Genomic DNA, 17,426 nt, shown 5'->3' with positions numbered 1-17,426 from the left:
TATATAAAATATTTAAAATTATAAAAATATAGACCTTTTTAAGTCACTCTCAAAACCGTGACTATAGATCCTTTTAAGTCATCCTCTAAAACTATGACCATGAACCCTTTTAGGTCACCCTTGCAAAAAACCGTGACCATAGACTCTTTTAGGTCACTCTCCAAAATCGTGACCATAGACCGCTTTAGGTCACCTCCCAAAACCGTGACCATACACCCTTTTTGGTTACCCTTTCGAAAAACCGTGACCATAGACCCCTTTAGGTCACCTCTCAAAACCGTGATCATAGACCGCTTTAGGTCACCTTCCAAAACCGTGATCATAGACCCTTTTAGGTTACACTTTCGAAAAACCGTGACCAAAGACCCCTTTAAGTCACCCCCCAAAACCGTGACCATAGACCTCTTTAGGTCACCCTCTAAAACCGTGACCATAGACCCTTTTTGGTCACCCCCTAAAACCGTGACCATAGACCCCTTTAGGTCACCTCCAAAACCGTGACCATAGACCCCTTTAAGTCACCCCTCAAAACCGTGACTATAGACCCTTTTAGGTCACCCCCCAAAACCGTGACCATAGACCCTTTTAAGTCACCCTTTTTTAAAAAATCGTGACCATAGACCTTTTTTGGTCACTTTAAAAAACCGTGACCATAGACCGCTTTAGGTCACCCCCAAAACCGTGACCATAGACCTTTTTAGGTCACCCCCCAAAACCGTGACCAGAGACCCTTTAGGTCACCCTTTTTTGAAAAACCGTGACCATAGACCCTTTTAGGTCACCCTTTTTTGAAAAACCGTGACCATAGACCCTTTTTGGTCACCCCAAAAAACCGTGACCATAGACCCCCTTTAGGTCACCCTCCAAAATCGTGACTATAGACCCTTTTAGGCCACCCTTTTTTAAAAACCGTGACCATAGGTACTCTATGGTCACCTTTTTTTAAAAAATCGTGACCATACCTTTTTTTTGTCACGGTAAAAAACCGTGACCATAGACCTTCTATGGTCATGGTTTTTTACCGTGACCAAAAAAACCGTGGCCATAGACCCAAAATGTTGTAGTGTGGACAGAGGAGAGTTAGTACTTCAATTGAATGATGACTACCTTATGTTTAAGGCTCAAGAATATTCTTCTGTAAATATGGAGAAGAAGCATGAAAAGCTTCATCCAATTCTCTCCATACAAAGTCAAGCAGTGCCAGCACTTTCAAACTCTAAGTTTGGTGCCCATTAAGTTCTGAGTCTCTATGAAGCTCTCTGAGAGCTCACTGTCAAGCTATTGACATTAAAGAAGCGCTTATTGGGAGGCAACCCAATGTTATTTAATTATATTATTTTTTTATAGACATTTGTTTTCCATTGCCATGTTATGTTTTCTTTAGGTTGATGATCATGTGGAGTCACAAAAATAGCTGCAGAATTAAAACGAAATAAAAAACAGCATAAAAAATAGCACACCCTGGAGGACAGGCTTACTGGCGTTTAAATGCCAGTAAGGATAGCAAAATGGGCGTTTAACGCCCAAGCAGGCAGCATTTTGGGCGTTCAGAAAAATGCCCAATAAAGAAAGATTCCTGGCGTTTAACGCTAGTCAGGCTGGCTGGGCGTTAAACACCCAAAGAGGCAGTCAAGTGGGCGTTAAACGCCAGAATGGAAAGCATTCTGGGCGTTTAACGCCAGGATGACACAAGGGAGGTGATTTTGTTTCCAATTCGATTTTTTTTTCATTTTTTCATGTTTTAATTCATAATTTTTTGCATCAAACATATTTTAAACATTCATCTTTCAATTTCTATTTTCAAAAATTAATAATTTTTCCAATTCTTTTTAATTCTGTTTCAATTCTTTTCAATTCCTTCCAAAATGTTTTCAAAACTTACATATCTTTTCAAATTCTTTTCAACTCTTTTTAATTTTTCTTGTATAAAGTAATAAGTTTTCAAAATTAATTGCATCATTCTTTTTTTACTCCCTTTTATCTTATTTTGCTCGAGGACGAGCAAACCTTTTAAGTTTGGTGTGGAAAAAAAATCTGCTTTTTGTTTTTCCATAACCATTAATGGCAACTAAGGCCGGAGAAACCTCTAGAAAGAGGAAAGAGAAGGCAGTTGCTTCCAACTCTGAGTCATGGGAGATGGAGAGATTCATCTCAAAAGCCCATCACTAGAAAGAGGATGGAGTAAACAAGAGAGCCCACTCATAGACCTCACCAAAGAGCCATAAGAGAGGAGCAACAAAGGCAAGGAAGAGACATAGAGGAGCTCAAGAACTCCATTGGTTCTTCAAGAGGAAAAAGAAGCCACCATCACTAAGGTGGACACATTCTTTAATCTCCTTGTTTATTTTCTTTTCTATTTTCGGTTTTTATGCTTTATGTTTTGACTATGTTTGTGTCTTCATTACATGATCATTAGTGTCTAGTGTCTATGTCTTAAAGCTATGAATGATTCCATCAATCTTTCACCTATCTTAAATGAAAAATATTTTCTGAAAAAGAAAAAGAAGTACATGAATTTCGAATTCTATCTTGAAAATAGTTTAATTATTTTGATGTGGTGGCAATACTTTTTGTTTTTTGAATGAATGCTTGAACAGTGCATATTTTTTATAGTGAAGTTTATGAATGTTAAAATTGTTGGCTCTTGAAAGAATAATGAAAAAAGAGAAATGTTATTGATAATCTGAAAAATCATAAAATTGATTCTTGAAGCAAGAAAAAACAGTGAAAAACACAAAGCTTGTGAGAAAAAAAATATTTTGCAAAAAATAAAGAAAAAGAAAGAAAAAAAAAGTAAGCAGAAAAAGCCAATAACCCTTTAAACTAAAAGGCAAGGGTAAAAAGGATCCAAGACTTTGAGCATTAGTGGATAGGAGGACCCAAAAGAATAAAATCCTGGCCTAAACAGCTAAATCAAGCTGTCCCTAACCATGTGCTTGTGTCATGAAGGTCCAAGTGAAAAGCTTGAGACTGAGTGGTTAAAGTCGTGATCCAAAGCAAAAAAAGAGTGTGCTTAAGAACTCTGGGCACCTCTAACTGGGGACTCTAGCAAAGCTGAGTAACAATCTGAGATGGTTCAGCCAGTTATGTGTCTGTGCCATTTATGTATCCGGTGGTAATCTTAGAAAATAAAATGCTTAGGGTCACGGCCAAGACTCATAAAGTAGCTGTGTTCAAGAATCAACATGCTAAACTAGGAGAATCAATAACAATATCTGAATTCTGAGTTCCTATGGATGCCAATCATTCTGAACTTCAAAAGATAAAACGAGATGCCAAAACTGTTCAGAAGCAAAAAGCTACTAGTTCCGCTCATCTAATTGGAACTAAGCTTCATTGATATTTTGAAATTTATTGTATTTTCTCTTCTTTTTATCCTATTTTGTTTTTGGTTGCTTAGGGATAAGCAACAATTTAAGTTTGGTGTTGTGATGAGCGGATAATTTATATGCTTTTTGGCATTGTTTTTACATAGCTTTTAGTATGTTTTAGTTATTTTTATTATATTTTTATTAGTTTTTTTACAAAAATCACATTTCTGAACTTTACTATGAGTTTGTGTCTTTTTTTGTAATTTCAGGTATTTTCTGACTAAAATTGAGGGACCTGAGCAAAAGTCTGATTCAGATGCTGAGAAAGGACTGCAGATGTTGTTGGATTTTGACCCTCCTTCACTCGAAGTGGATTTTCTAGAGCTGCAGAAGCCCAATTGGCGCGCTCTTAATTGCGTTAGAAAGTAGACATCTTGAGCTTTCCATCAATATATAATAGTTCATATTTTTCCCGATATTTGATGGCCCAAATTGGCGTTCAAATGCCAACTAGAGACCCTTTTCTGGCGTAAAACGCCAGAAATGGCACCAGAACTGGAGTTAGACGCCCAAACTGGCATCCAAACTGGCGTTTAACTCTAGAAAAGGCCTATGCACATGTAAAGCTCAATGCTCAGTCCAAGCACACACCAAGTGGGTCCCGGAAGTGGATTTCTGCATTATCTGCACTTAGTTACTTATTTTCTGTAAACCTAAGTTACTAGTTTAGTATAAATAGCACTTTTTCCTATTGTATCTTTAGACTGGTTAGTTGTGCGGAGTTGCAAAAGTGTGATTGCAATTTTGTGTACCATACTTCCGCCACCTTCAACATTCACTTTACCCCATTACTAAGCATACAACTAAGGTTTAGGGGCTAAAAGAGTAAAAATAGAGGTTTAGATGTTCTAAATTACATTTTAAAACACAAAACTCACTTTGCTGATTTCAGGGATCATGCGTACGCGTGGGTGGGTTTTTCGTTGCTCGTGTACGCAAGCACCCTGCTCGCGTACGTGAGATTCTCAAGCCGAAAAGGTTGGTCGCGTTGCATGCAGTGTCACGTATGCAAGTTCTGTAAAATGGGTAAAAATGCTAAATGCTACAGAATTTGAATTTTGCACACCGAAATTTTGACGCGCATAACTTTCTCGTTTTAAAATATTTTTCATCCGTTCTTCAAACAGCGTAAACTTCACAGACCCAATTTTCATATGAAATGAGTTTGAAACCATTTGGGGGTATGGAAGCCGAATTATGGCTCACCAAATTTGCAATAGCCCAGAACACCCGCTAGTACGATATTGTCCTCTTTGACACACAAGGCCTCATGGTTTTGCCTTTGACGATAGGGATAATAGCTAAAATCCCCCACACTCACTCGTCAAAACGCGTCATGCTAGGGAGAGGTATCTACACCCTTATCAGGCAAGCTTCGTTTCCCTCCCCAACCGATGTGGGACCTTACAATCCACCCCCCTAAGGGAGCCCAACGCCCTCGCTGGCACATCGATCCGGGCTCTGGCTCTAATACCGTCTGTAACAGGCCAGACCACCCACTAGCACAATATTGTCCACTTTGGCACACAAGGACTCTCGGTTTTGCCTTTGACGATAGGGATAATAGCTGAAACCCCACACTCACTCGTCAAAACGCGTCATGCTAGGGAGAGGTATCCACACCCTTATAAGGCATGCTTCGTTCCCCTCCCCAACCGATGTGGGCCCTACAATACTAAATGTAACACCCTAATTAGCCTAAGCCTTACCTCGCGTTGTAAAGCAAAGGTTAATCAAAGGCTACGATAGTTCTAAGCTTTTACACATATTATATAGAAGGAGTTAATAATATCCCGATGAAGAATATAGCTCAAAAATAGGATTTCAAAAGTGCAAAACGTACTAATGAAGCTACTGACTTAAAGCATAAAAAAACAAGTATAGAATAACAAACATCATAATATAATATAGTATAATATCATAAGACGCTAGCCACGACTTGCGGAGTTTAAGCCGGCTAGCCAAATACAGATCGTATATGAAATAAGACAATAAAAATAGCTTATGCAAGTTTTGTCCTCTGAGATACAAGCCTCTAGGCAAAACAAAATACAAAAGTGAGATACATATACAAAATACATCAAAGACTCAAAAGAAATATCCGGATCCTCCGCTTCTGTCACCAACCAGATAACTCACCGAGTTGGGTTGCGACCTGCATCTGAAAAATACAACAGAAATATGGTATGAGAACCAGAGGTTCTCAGTATGGTAACAGTGCCCAGTGATGTAGGATATAAGACCGCGAGATGCCAAAGGCAATCCTAGACTCCATATCCATCACAAGAATTCAAACTTAAAGCATTCTAAACCAAATCAGCATAAAAGTAATTTCCTTAACACAACTTAAGCCGTAGTGCCATAAAAGGGTAATCTATCTTAGGGAATTTCTACTCTAATCAAACACCGCTGTCCCACAGCCTTCACCAACCGATCGCCATGCGATCCCATCGCCACCGCCTTTCGAACCTCTTCAACCCCAGTAACAGCACAAGTATATACAATACAAGTAAAACACAAGTAGAGGTATATACAATAAATAATACAGGTAGCAATTAGACATGTTAAACAGATAGGGAAAACAATGTCATGTCGGCAAAGCATACAAATAGGTAGAAGATGCATATGATGAATGCATGCCCTATTGGCTGTGATATCACATTGTTTGTTCAATTGCCAACCTGACACATCTCCATGGGGATGTTTCCCTTCAGATTCTTGGTGTGGGAACCCCCGAGATATAGTGCTCGAATCATTGTCCAGGATTTTGCGCCTGCACACTCTGATGATCCGAAGGGATGCGAGCGGGATCTATTGCCTCCGATCTCACATCTAAGCGCAAGCGGGATAAACCACCGCCCTTACGCTGCCACCGCTACCTCGATAAGCGGGATCCAACCTCGGCCCCCTGCCGGGCGCATAGCGTCTCATAATCTCAATGAAAACGTGGTACAGTGATTTTCAAAACATTTTTTGTACAAGATAGATCCATCACTTCATTCAAAGTCCTCGACTCGTTTTCAACCACTGTTCATTAACATTTCAGTTCCTTGATTTCATATTTCATTCATCAACCATCCATCACACATCATCAAACCTTCCCTAGTACAACAGAAACCTAGCACTCCATTTGCTAACTTTTCCCAAATAATTGTGTCTAAGACCCTTAACCCATTTCCCATGTTTGAACACCCACAAATATGCCCAAAAGTCTTAAAAGGTGTTATAGAAGCTTACAACCTCGTGGGGAAGGTGAAATAGTTGAAAACAAAGAAAAATTTGAGAAACAAGGCGTGTGCATCCACACAGGGGTGTGCGTGTGCATGCCCAGAAAATTTTTAAAAGTGTACGTACGCACATGTGTCAAAACTTAAAAAGGTCTGTTCACTCGCACAACCTGTGCCAGTGCCCCCAATAGATTGGCCTCCCCAACGTGTGCGTGCACACAGGTCTGTGCGTATGCACAGGTTGCAATTTTTCATTGGTGTGCGCGTGCACAAGCTGTGCCAGCGCTGCAGGCAGATTGCCTGCCTCTGCGTGTGCGGACGCACATGTCTGTGCATGCGCACAGGTCACCATTTATGCGGAGTGTGCGTGCGCACATACCAGAATACTTAGAATTCTGTAACTTTGTAGAATTTCAAATTTTCAACACCAACTTTGAATGATCAAAAGTTGTGATCGGACAAAGTTCACCAAAATTCAACTTTTCCCCAAAATCACAATTTTCCCAATTCCTTTATCAAACATAACCAAAACCAAACCAAACCAGTCCAAACTCCTCTTTTCATCAAAATCAACCCTCTATGTCATACTACCACAAATTTACCACATTTTTCCTTCAGCTTTCCACATCCACAACATCACATCAATATATCTCATATATTAAACTTCATTAACAATTTTTCAACTATATTACCAATCAATCATCACCAATATCACATTTATCAACATAATCCACTACTCAACTTCACAAATCATTCATCCTCATCATATCATTATTAATCATCATTATCAACTCAAATTCATCATTTCATCAAATATCATCATACAAATACATCCAACAACTTATCAACCATTCAAATCCAATCCTATCCTATGGGTCACTAGCCTAAGTGTCCATGAATATTGTATACTACATAGAGAAAACCGAAACCATACCTTGGTCGATTCTCAATATGAACCAAATGAGCTTCAACCAATATCCAATCACCAATGTAGCTCCTACAAGCACCAACAAGCTCCAAACTCACATTAATTAAGCTATATACATATAAATCACCACAATTCAAACTAGGGCTCAACATAAATCAAAATTTCACAAGAGTTCAAAGCCTCTTACCTTTTTCACAGATTTGGATGTCAAAATCCAAAGCTAAGCAAGGATTAAACTGAACCTAAACACCAAGAATCACAAAAACTTACTTAATCAAAAACCCTAGGTATCCAAAATTTTGGAGAGAAGAAATGGGAGGATTTCGAGCTTACCTCTAGAGTTTCTTAGATGGGTTTTGTAGAACTCTTCACAAGAAACGCGTAGCCGCTGACGGCATGCAAATCGAAGCTCTATAGCTCAAGATATGAGCTTGGGAAGATTGAGGTGAATAGGGTTTTCTTCTTCCTCTCCTCCTTTCTTAATTTCTAAAGTGTGTGTGTGTTTATGAGGTTAGGGTTCATTAAATGAACCTTTATATGTGTTGGTTTTGGGCCCAACTTGGGCCCGGTTTATCCTGTTAGCGTTTTTAACCCGTTTGGCCCAACTTCAGGCCAAACTTTTTAAAATTAACGCCCGGTTCTCCATTTCTAATGTTTTTCTAAGGTTTTTGACTGTTTTTACTTTCTCTCGAGTAGCGCCGGGTAGACTTGAACCGGTTGAACCGGTTGAACTGGTTCAACTGCCAGTTCACGGTTTTTCAGAAGGACCCACTGAGTCCAAAAATGATGTTTAAAACCTCAAATTCTCACTCTAACTTTTTGGAATCAAAATTGGTTAATATAAGCACTTAATTAACCAGTTTGATTAATTGCGGTTCTTACATTCTCTTCACCAAATAAGAAATTTTGCCCTCAAAATTTGAATTACCTAAGAAAAGCTCGGGATAATCCTTTTACATCTCGGATTCCAATTCCCAAGTATGCTCTTCAACTCCTACTCACTTCTAAGCAACTTTGACCAACTGAACTTCTTTTCCTCGCAACTTCTTTACACTGGTGTCATCAATTCTAATCGGTGTCACTTGGAAAGTCAAGTTTTCCCTCAACTTGACCGTCTCAGGCTCCAACACATGAGCCATGTCCGACCTTTGCTTACGGAGTTGTGAGACATGGAACACGTCATGTAGGTTAGATAGGTGAGGTGGCAAAGCCACTTGATATGCCACCGGCCCGAAATGCTAAGGATCTCAAACGGTCCTATATACCTCGGATTCAACTTTTTGGTCTTGATTGCTCTTCCAATCCCAGTTGTGGGTGTAACTCGTAGAAACATGTGCTCTCCCACTTTAAACTCTAACGGTTTCCTTCTCTGATCCGCATAACTCTTTTGTCGACTATGAGCAGTCAAAATTCTTTCTCGTATTTTCTTAATCTTCTCCGTAGTCTCTGCTACCATGTCTGGACCCAATACACTTGCTTCACCCGATTCATACCAACAAAGTGGAGACTGGCACTTTTGTCCATACAAAGCCTCATACGGAGCCATCCCAATGCTCGCATGAAAGTTGTTGTTGTACGCAAACTCCACCAATGGCATGTAACGGTCCCAACTTCTAGGTTGATCCAAAACACATGCTCTCAGCATATCTTCCAATGTTTGAATAGTCCTTTCCGGCTGTCTGTCTGTTTGTGGATGATACGCCGTACTAAGACATAGCTTCATACCGAAAGCTCTTTGGAAAGCTCCCCAAAGTCTTGAAGTGAATCAGGGATCACGGTCCGATACTATGCTCGATGGCACACCATGCAACCTTACTATCTCCTTTATATACAGCCTTGCTAACTCTTCCATAGAGCAATTTACTTGAATAGGCAGAAAATGAGCAGATTTGGTTAAGCGATCCACGATCACCCAAATCGCATCGAATCCCGACCTAGTCCTCCATAAACCGGTCACAAAATCCATTGAAATTCCTTCCCACTTCCATTAAGGAATTTCAAGTGGTTGAAGCATTCCCGACGGTTTCTGATATTCTATCTTCACCTTCTGACACGTTAGGCACTTTGAGACATGTTCTGCTACATCCCACTTCATACTAGGCCAGCAGAACATAGTCTTCAGATCATGGTACATCTTAGTACTTCCATCACAAGAATTCAAACTTAAAGCATTCTAAACTAAATCAGCATAAAAGTAATTTCCTTAACACAACTTAAGCCGTAGTGCCATAAAAGGATAATCTATATTAGAGAATTTCTACTCTAATCAAACACCGTTGTCCCACAGCCTTCACCAACTGATCCGCCATGCGATCCCATCACCACCGCCTTACGAACCTCCTCAACTCCAGTAACAGCACAAGTATATACAATACAAGTAAAACACAAGTAGAGGCATATACAGCAAATAATACAGGTAGCAATTAGGCATGTTAAACAGATAAGGAAAACAATATCAAGTCGGCAAAGCATACAAACATGTAGAAGATGCATATGATGAATGTTTGCCCTACTGACTTTGATAATTTTTTTATCAAGCGAATTTTTTTTTAATTATTATTGTGAATGACCACATTTTTTTAAAGAAAATAAAAAATCTAAAAATTTAATTTTGTTCTGAATTTTTTGTGTACATCTTCTAAACCTCTTGTTAAATATAAAAGTTTTTTTGTTATTTATAAAAATATAATATTTATTAATTTTTTTATTGTATTTTAAAATTATTCCAGAACTATTTTGTCGATAAGTAAATTGACTTAGTTTAAGTTTACAAAACTCTGTATTTATTGGTTTTCTAAGTAGAACCAAATTAAACCATTATATTCCAATAATTCATAAAAAAGAACAATTATTAACTGTTTCATCATTTACTTAACAGTACAATTAGGTATTCATTAAATTTGTCCTTCATTCAGTCTTTTTATTCCATTAATTTAAAAAAATAAAATAAACACATCAATAGATTTATTTTTTTAATTTAAATACAAATCTACAAAAACAGATTAATTATAGTTAAAATTTAAAATTTAAAATTTAAATCTTATAAATCCTAACAATCCCAAATAAAATTTTAAAAAGTCCAAATCAAATTTTCACTAGTAAAACCTTCCCTCCATAAAGATTTAGAGCTGCAACGCCTCCCTTTCTTCATCTGTGGCCGCTTTCGTCTTCTCCCGCGTTGCGCACCTCCTCTACGACAATCTCCTTCTTTGGTGACACACACCTCCCCTGCACCTTCTTCGTTGATGCGTGCCTTCCCATGTCTCCTCTGTCGCGTCACATGCCTTCTCTATTTCTGATAATTTTGTTTGTGCAATTCTAAAAAATTTTGGTTGAATTTGTTTATGAAGATATGTTATTTTCTATGTCCATATATAAGTTTTTTTACATAAATTTTAGATGTATTGATAAAATATTTAGAGTGCATTCTATAATGTTAGATGTGTATTTGAGTCTAATTTTTTCTGTGTCCAATATGTAATTTAAAAAACCACAATGCCAATAATTTAGATGTGTCAATACATAATTTTGGATGTGTTTATATTGTTTATTTAATTTTAGATGTATTTTTGACATGAAATTTGAATATTTTGAATAAGAAAAAAGATAATTAAAGTGAGTTTAATTTATTTTAAAAACTCCACTGATTTTTTTTAAATTAGTACACAAAAAATTGTTACAAATTTTATGATTCGGTTTGTGAAAAATCAATACATTGTAAGTGGTTATAAGTTTTACGGTCACAAATATAATAATAAATTAAATAAAAATAAAAGTAATTTTTTAAAAATAAAAAACATGATTAATTAAAAAATTAAAATAATAAAATATTAAATTTAAAAGTTAAATAAAAAACAATATTTAAAGAATGAGTAGTTTACTTAATTTTCCCCGTAAAGTCCAAATCATAATGCGATACCATTATCATGATAAATTCATGATTAATGAAAAATCAAGAAAATGCATTTAAGATAATAAAATTAAGAAGGGAGACCTTCTATCATGTTTTGCTCTAACACATCATGCATCTTTTTTGCATAAAAATTCTTTAAATGCAGTTAGGATATGAAACGTGGGAAATCTGAACAACTTGCCCATATACTTTATTCTACATGCTTAATATCTTGGGCAAAAATCACGGATTGATTTAAAGCTGTATCAGATGCACACAAAAAGGTGGAGCCGTTTCATATGAAAATAGATGCTATACGAAAATGATTTACTTAACATAAAGTGTTTAGTTTATCTGTTGGTATTTATAGTTACAAAGTTTTAATTAGGTATTCATAGACTAAAAATTTGTAATTAGTTTTCTTGATAAAAATTTTAACTAGTTCTTTATTAATAGTTATCTTAAAAAAATTGATAATTTTAAAATATTTATTTCTAGAATATTTCACACTTTATTCTACATCAACCACAAAAATGAATATTTCATAAAAAATATTCCGTTTTTTAGTTTTTAACAAAAGCTGGTTAGCAGGAACCTAATTAAAACTTTTTATATAATATACAAACTCATTTACAAACTTTAAAAAAAAATTAAGAATCTAATCAAAAGGTGACATTAAATATATAAACATCATATAAACCAATTTAGTACTTAATTTATTAATTTATTATTTAAGTAAATATCGGAGATTCGAATTTTACTTTGTGCATGGAATAATCTATTGGCTAATGACAAACTCTTAAATAGAATTCAGATGTGTGATGAATTAATCTTTGATCCGCCGAATTAAAAGATACCGTGAAAACAAAAAATGTAAACATTATATTGCGAAAAAAGTTGTTTAAAATGACACTGAAATTACAACGACTATACAATTTTGCCAATCTAATGCCATAATTCTCCTGTTAATTGTTAAAGAGGCCATTTTTGTTTATTGTGGCATTTTAATTTGAAATAGACATTATCATTTTTTCTTTTGACGAAGGATATACTCGTGTATGAGAGTGAGAGTGTGTGAGATCAGATAAGAGGCTTTAATGTGATGAAGCCCTAATCTCCTCGTCAAGGGAGAAATTAGAAAATATTTATTACTAGGGGCCAATATTTTTTTTCGTTTTTTATTTTAATAAAAAAATTAAAAAAATAATTATATATATAATTTTTATTAAAAATAACAACCAAAATTTAAAATTTATTTTTTATAAGATAACTGAACATATTGTATATTAAAATACTTAAATACAAATATCTCAAAACTAATTTCAAATATTGTAAATATAGGTTGTTATATACTTGCTTTTACAATCTTTAAATACTATTTAATTTTTTTTAGATGTTTTCTGCAAAATTATTAAAAAAATATATTATGTTTCATGTAAACAATTTAAAATCACAACCATAATAACTTATGCAATGAAAAATAATAATATTATTAGAGCTGAAATAAATTAAAATTTGTAACTTACATAGATAATTGAACTCGATTTTTTTTCTTGATTCAAAGTCATCTATTATTGAATCTGTACTGAAAGTAGGTGTAATTTCTTTCTAAATGTAAATGACTAAATTATCTGCAAGAAATTCGTTTGCCATTTTACTCCGAAGCCTTGTTTTAACAATTTTCATTACCGAGAAAGCTCTTTCTCTTGTTGCTGTAGATACTAGAAGAATCATGACATTGCAAATCAGTCTATCAACCAAATGATAAGTTCTTGATTTTCCTGTTTCTTTCAATCTTGACATTACTCAGAAAGTGTCTGAACATCTTTTAGATGATTCGATATATCAAATGCATAATATTGCAATTGAGCATTCAAAAGAATCCTTTTATGATCAGAAAAATCTGAAGGATAAAACTTTTCAGCTAACTTGCATATATTCTGAATATTAAACAACTTAAAATTATCTTTAGGGTCCAAAACAGTACATAAAGTAAAAAGCTCTATGATTTCCTCATTAAATCTACTATTTAACTCTTGAATTTAAGAGTCAATTGCTGCCAAAAACACATCTACTCGATAATAATGCTCGATTGTTATTTTTGGTTGACGAGATCTACCTCTTCCAACCGTGTATTGTGTACTCATATCAGGGATGTCAATTTCATGTTTCTCACAAAACTTCTTAACAATATCAAGTAAATTGCACCAACCATTATTCCTTAATTTTTGAAGAAGTGGTTTTGATGTGGAAACAACATGTGTTGCATTCAAAATTTCTTGGGAATTTTGTTGTAATGCTTGGCACAAAATATTAGTAATCCCCATAATTTCCTTCATCAAATGTTTACATCCTACCCACCTAATTAAGAAATTTGTCCTCAAAATTCAGATTCAGTTACCTGAAAAGAGGTGTGGGTAGTCCTTTCTGCATATCTGATTCGAGCTCCCAAGTATGGTCTTCAATACCAGCCCAACTCCAAGCTACTTTCACCAAACCGGGATTACTGGAAGTGTCAGATTTTCTCTTACTTGAACTGATTCCGGCTCCAGAACATGGCTTGCATTAAGAGTATATTTACGAAGCTGCGATACATGGAATACATCTTGTAGGTTTGAAAGATGTGGTGGTAAGGAAATTCTATAAGCCACTGGTCCAATCCTCTTCAAAATCTCAAATGGTCCGATGTAACGGGGATTTAGTTTCTTTGTTTTAATTGCTCTACCCACTCCGGTTGTTGGAAGTAACCTTTAGAAACACATGCTCTCCTTCTTCAAATTCTAAAGGCTTCCGCCTTTGATCAGCATAGCTCTTCTGACGACTCTGAGTGACAAGCATTTTGCTTCGGATTTTTTTTATTTGCTCAGTGGTTTCAGATATCATTTTAGGCCCTAATAAGCTCTTCTCTCCAGCTTTATACCAGCATAGTGGGGATTAACACTTCCTCCCACATAAAGCCTCATACGGAGCCATTCTGATGCTTGCTTGGTAGCTATTATTATATGCAAACTCCACTAGTGGCATATACCGATCCCAGCTCGCCGGCTGGTCCAAAACACAAGATCTCAGCATATCCTCAAATATTTGAATCATTCTCTCTGACTGACCATCTGTTTGAAGGTGATATGCAGTGCTTAAGCTTAATTGAGTTCCAAATGCTCGCTGAAAGGCCTCCCAGAACCTTGATGAGAACCGAGGACCTCTGTCAAATACAATAATGGAAGGTACGCCGTGCAATCTCATAATCTCTTTAATGTACAATCACGCTAACTCCTTCAATGTACAGTTCATTTGAATGGGGAGAAAGTGAGCCGACTTTGTTAGTCGATCCACAATCACCTAAACAGCTTCATAACCAGTCCGAGTCCTAGGTAAGCCCGACACGAAGTCCATTGCAATACTTTTCCACTTCTATTGTGGAATATCTAAAGGCTGTAGGGTTCCTGATTGTCTCTGGTGCTCAGTTTTAACTTTCTGACGAGTCAAACACTTGAAAACGTGCAATGCCACATCATTCTTCATTCCTAGCCATCAGAACATCATTTTCAAATCTTGATACATCTTAGTGCTTTCCGGATGGATTGAAAACCCGCTCTTATGGGCTTTTTTCAAGATATTCTGCCGTAAGTTTTCAACATTCGGTACAATGATTCGGTCCTTAAATCTCCATAATCCGTCCTTTTCCTCTAACACTCTCCACCGCTTTCCTTGCTCAATTGCCGACAATACTTTCTGTAATTCTCTATTGTCTTGATGAGCCTTTAGGAGTTCAGCCTTAAAATTACTTGAAATTTACAGCTAACTCAGACACAGAGTCTCAGACTCTTCTCTAACTCCGAATTTCAAACCTTCGAATGCTTTCAGCAACTCTTCCTCCCGCAACATCATCCAAGCAATGCATAGGGATTTCCGGCTCAAAGCGTCCGCCACAACATTTGCTTTTCCAAGGTGGTAGTTCAATTTGAAGTCGTAGTCCTTTAGAATCTCCATCTACCTTCTCTGATGCATATTCAGTTTTTTTGCTCGAGGAGGTACTTCAAGATTTTTTTATCTGAGAAAACGTGAAATTTAACACCATCGAGATAATGTCTCCAAATCTTCAGAGTGAACACAAAGGCAGCAAGTTCTAAGTCGTGAGTCAGATAATTCATCTCATGCGGCCTTAACTGCCGTGAGGCATATACTACGACCTTACGGTGCTGCAGCAGCACGCACCCCAAATCCTTCAGTGATGCGTCACAATACACCTCAAACGATTCACTCCGTTCGGGCAACACTAACACAGGTGTAGTGGTCAACCACTGTTTCAACACTTGAAAGCTTTCCTCGCACTCAGGAGTCCAAACAAAAGGCACATCCTTCCTAGTAACCTTAGTTAAAGGTAAAGCGAGTTGTGAAAATCCTTTAATGAACCTCTGATAATAACCTGCCAAGCCTAGAAAACTCCTAATCTCCGTCACAGAAGCTGGTCGCTCCCAATTTATTACTGCCTCAACTTTAGTAGGATCCACAGCAATTCCTTGCTTGCTTACCACTTGACCAAGAATCTTCACCTCACTTTTCCAAAACTCGCATTTAGATAACTTGGCGTATAATTTCCTATCCTTCAAGATTTGTGGCACAGTTCGCAAGTGATCTGCGTGTTCTGCTTCGGTTTTAGAGTAAATAAAGATGTCATCAATGATGATGATAATGAATTTATCTAAAAATAGATGGAAGATTCAGTTCATATAGTCCATAAATACTGTTGGAGTATTAGTTAACCTGAAAGACATCACCGTGTATTCATAATGACCATATTGTGTTTTGAAAGCTGTCTTCGAAATGTCCTTGTCTCTAACGCTTATCTAATGATACCCGAATTGCAAGTCAATTTTGGAAAACACTCCAGCCCTCTGTAGTTGGTCAATTAGATCGTTGATCCTTGGCAACAGATATTTATTCTTTACAGTAACCTTGTTTAGCTACTAATAGTCAACACATAAGTGCATGCTCCCATCCTTCTTCTTTACCAGTAGCATTGGCGCTCCCCACGGAAAAACACTCAGTCGAATAAAATATTTACCCATTAAATCTTCTAGTTGAGCCTTAAGTTTGGCCATCAATAAAGGTGACATCCTATAAGGAGCACTCGAGATTGGACCTGCTTAGGCACCAATTCAATTGCAAACTCAACCTCTCGATTAGGTAAAAATTCATCAATGTCATCCGAAAACACCTCAGGGAATTCACAAACAACCAGGATTTTCTCTAAGCTTTGGTCATCACCCGAAACACCTGCAGTTAATAGTATAATACCCTGGCATTCACATCTAGAATAGTTCACTATCATGGAGTTTAAGTAATAGCTATTCACCATGACCGGCCCTTTTGATCCTTCCAGCATAAAGTACACTGATTTCTCAGAACAGTCAAGTAAAACATGATTCTTAGACAACTAATCTAGTCGCAAGATAAGATCCAGACCAGTCATCGATAAACAAATTAAATCATGAACGAAATTATGTTGTTGAACCCGAAATGAGACTTATGGACATCCTAGCCTAGTCATAATGGCTTCATGAGTGGCATTATACATCTTCAGATCATAACCCAAGACTACTATTGTTAGCCCTAGTTCATTAGCTCTCTCAAACGCAATGAATGAATGTATTACTCCCAAATCAAATAAAGCATTTAAAATTCTACCGGCTACTTCACAGTTACCTTTGATCAAAGTCTTGGATCCCTCGACACCTGCTGCAGAAGTGGTGTACACTCTTCCTGGCCGCTGCACTCTACCAGTCTCATACTTCTTTTTCTTTGGGCAATTCCAGGCCAGATGTCTGGGCTATCCGCAGTAGAAACACACTCCCAGTCCCATCCTACACAGAACTCCTAGAAGATGCTTTCCGCACCTCTGACAGCTCAAGTTCTACTGTGGCTGTTTTCCAAACCTTTTGCCCTGATTGGCATTATGATTTGGCCTTCTGAAGTTGCTCTGACCTTGATTCTGCTGTGGAACAAAG

The sequence above is a fragment of the Arachis duranensis genome, chromosome 2 (assembly GCF_000817695.3).
Source record: "Arachis duranensis cultivar V14167 chromosome 2, aradu.V14167.gnm2.J7QH, whole genome shotgun sequence".
Classification (NCBI taxonomy): Eukaryota; Viridiplantae; Streptophyta; class Magnoliopsida; order Fabales; family Fabaceae; genus Arachis; species Arachis duranensis.
The sequence above is the reverse complement of the archived record's forward strand: the minus strand, read 5'-3'. Positions refer to the sequence as shown.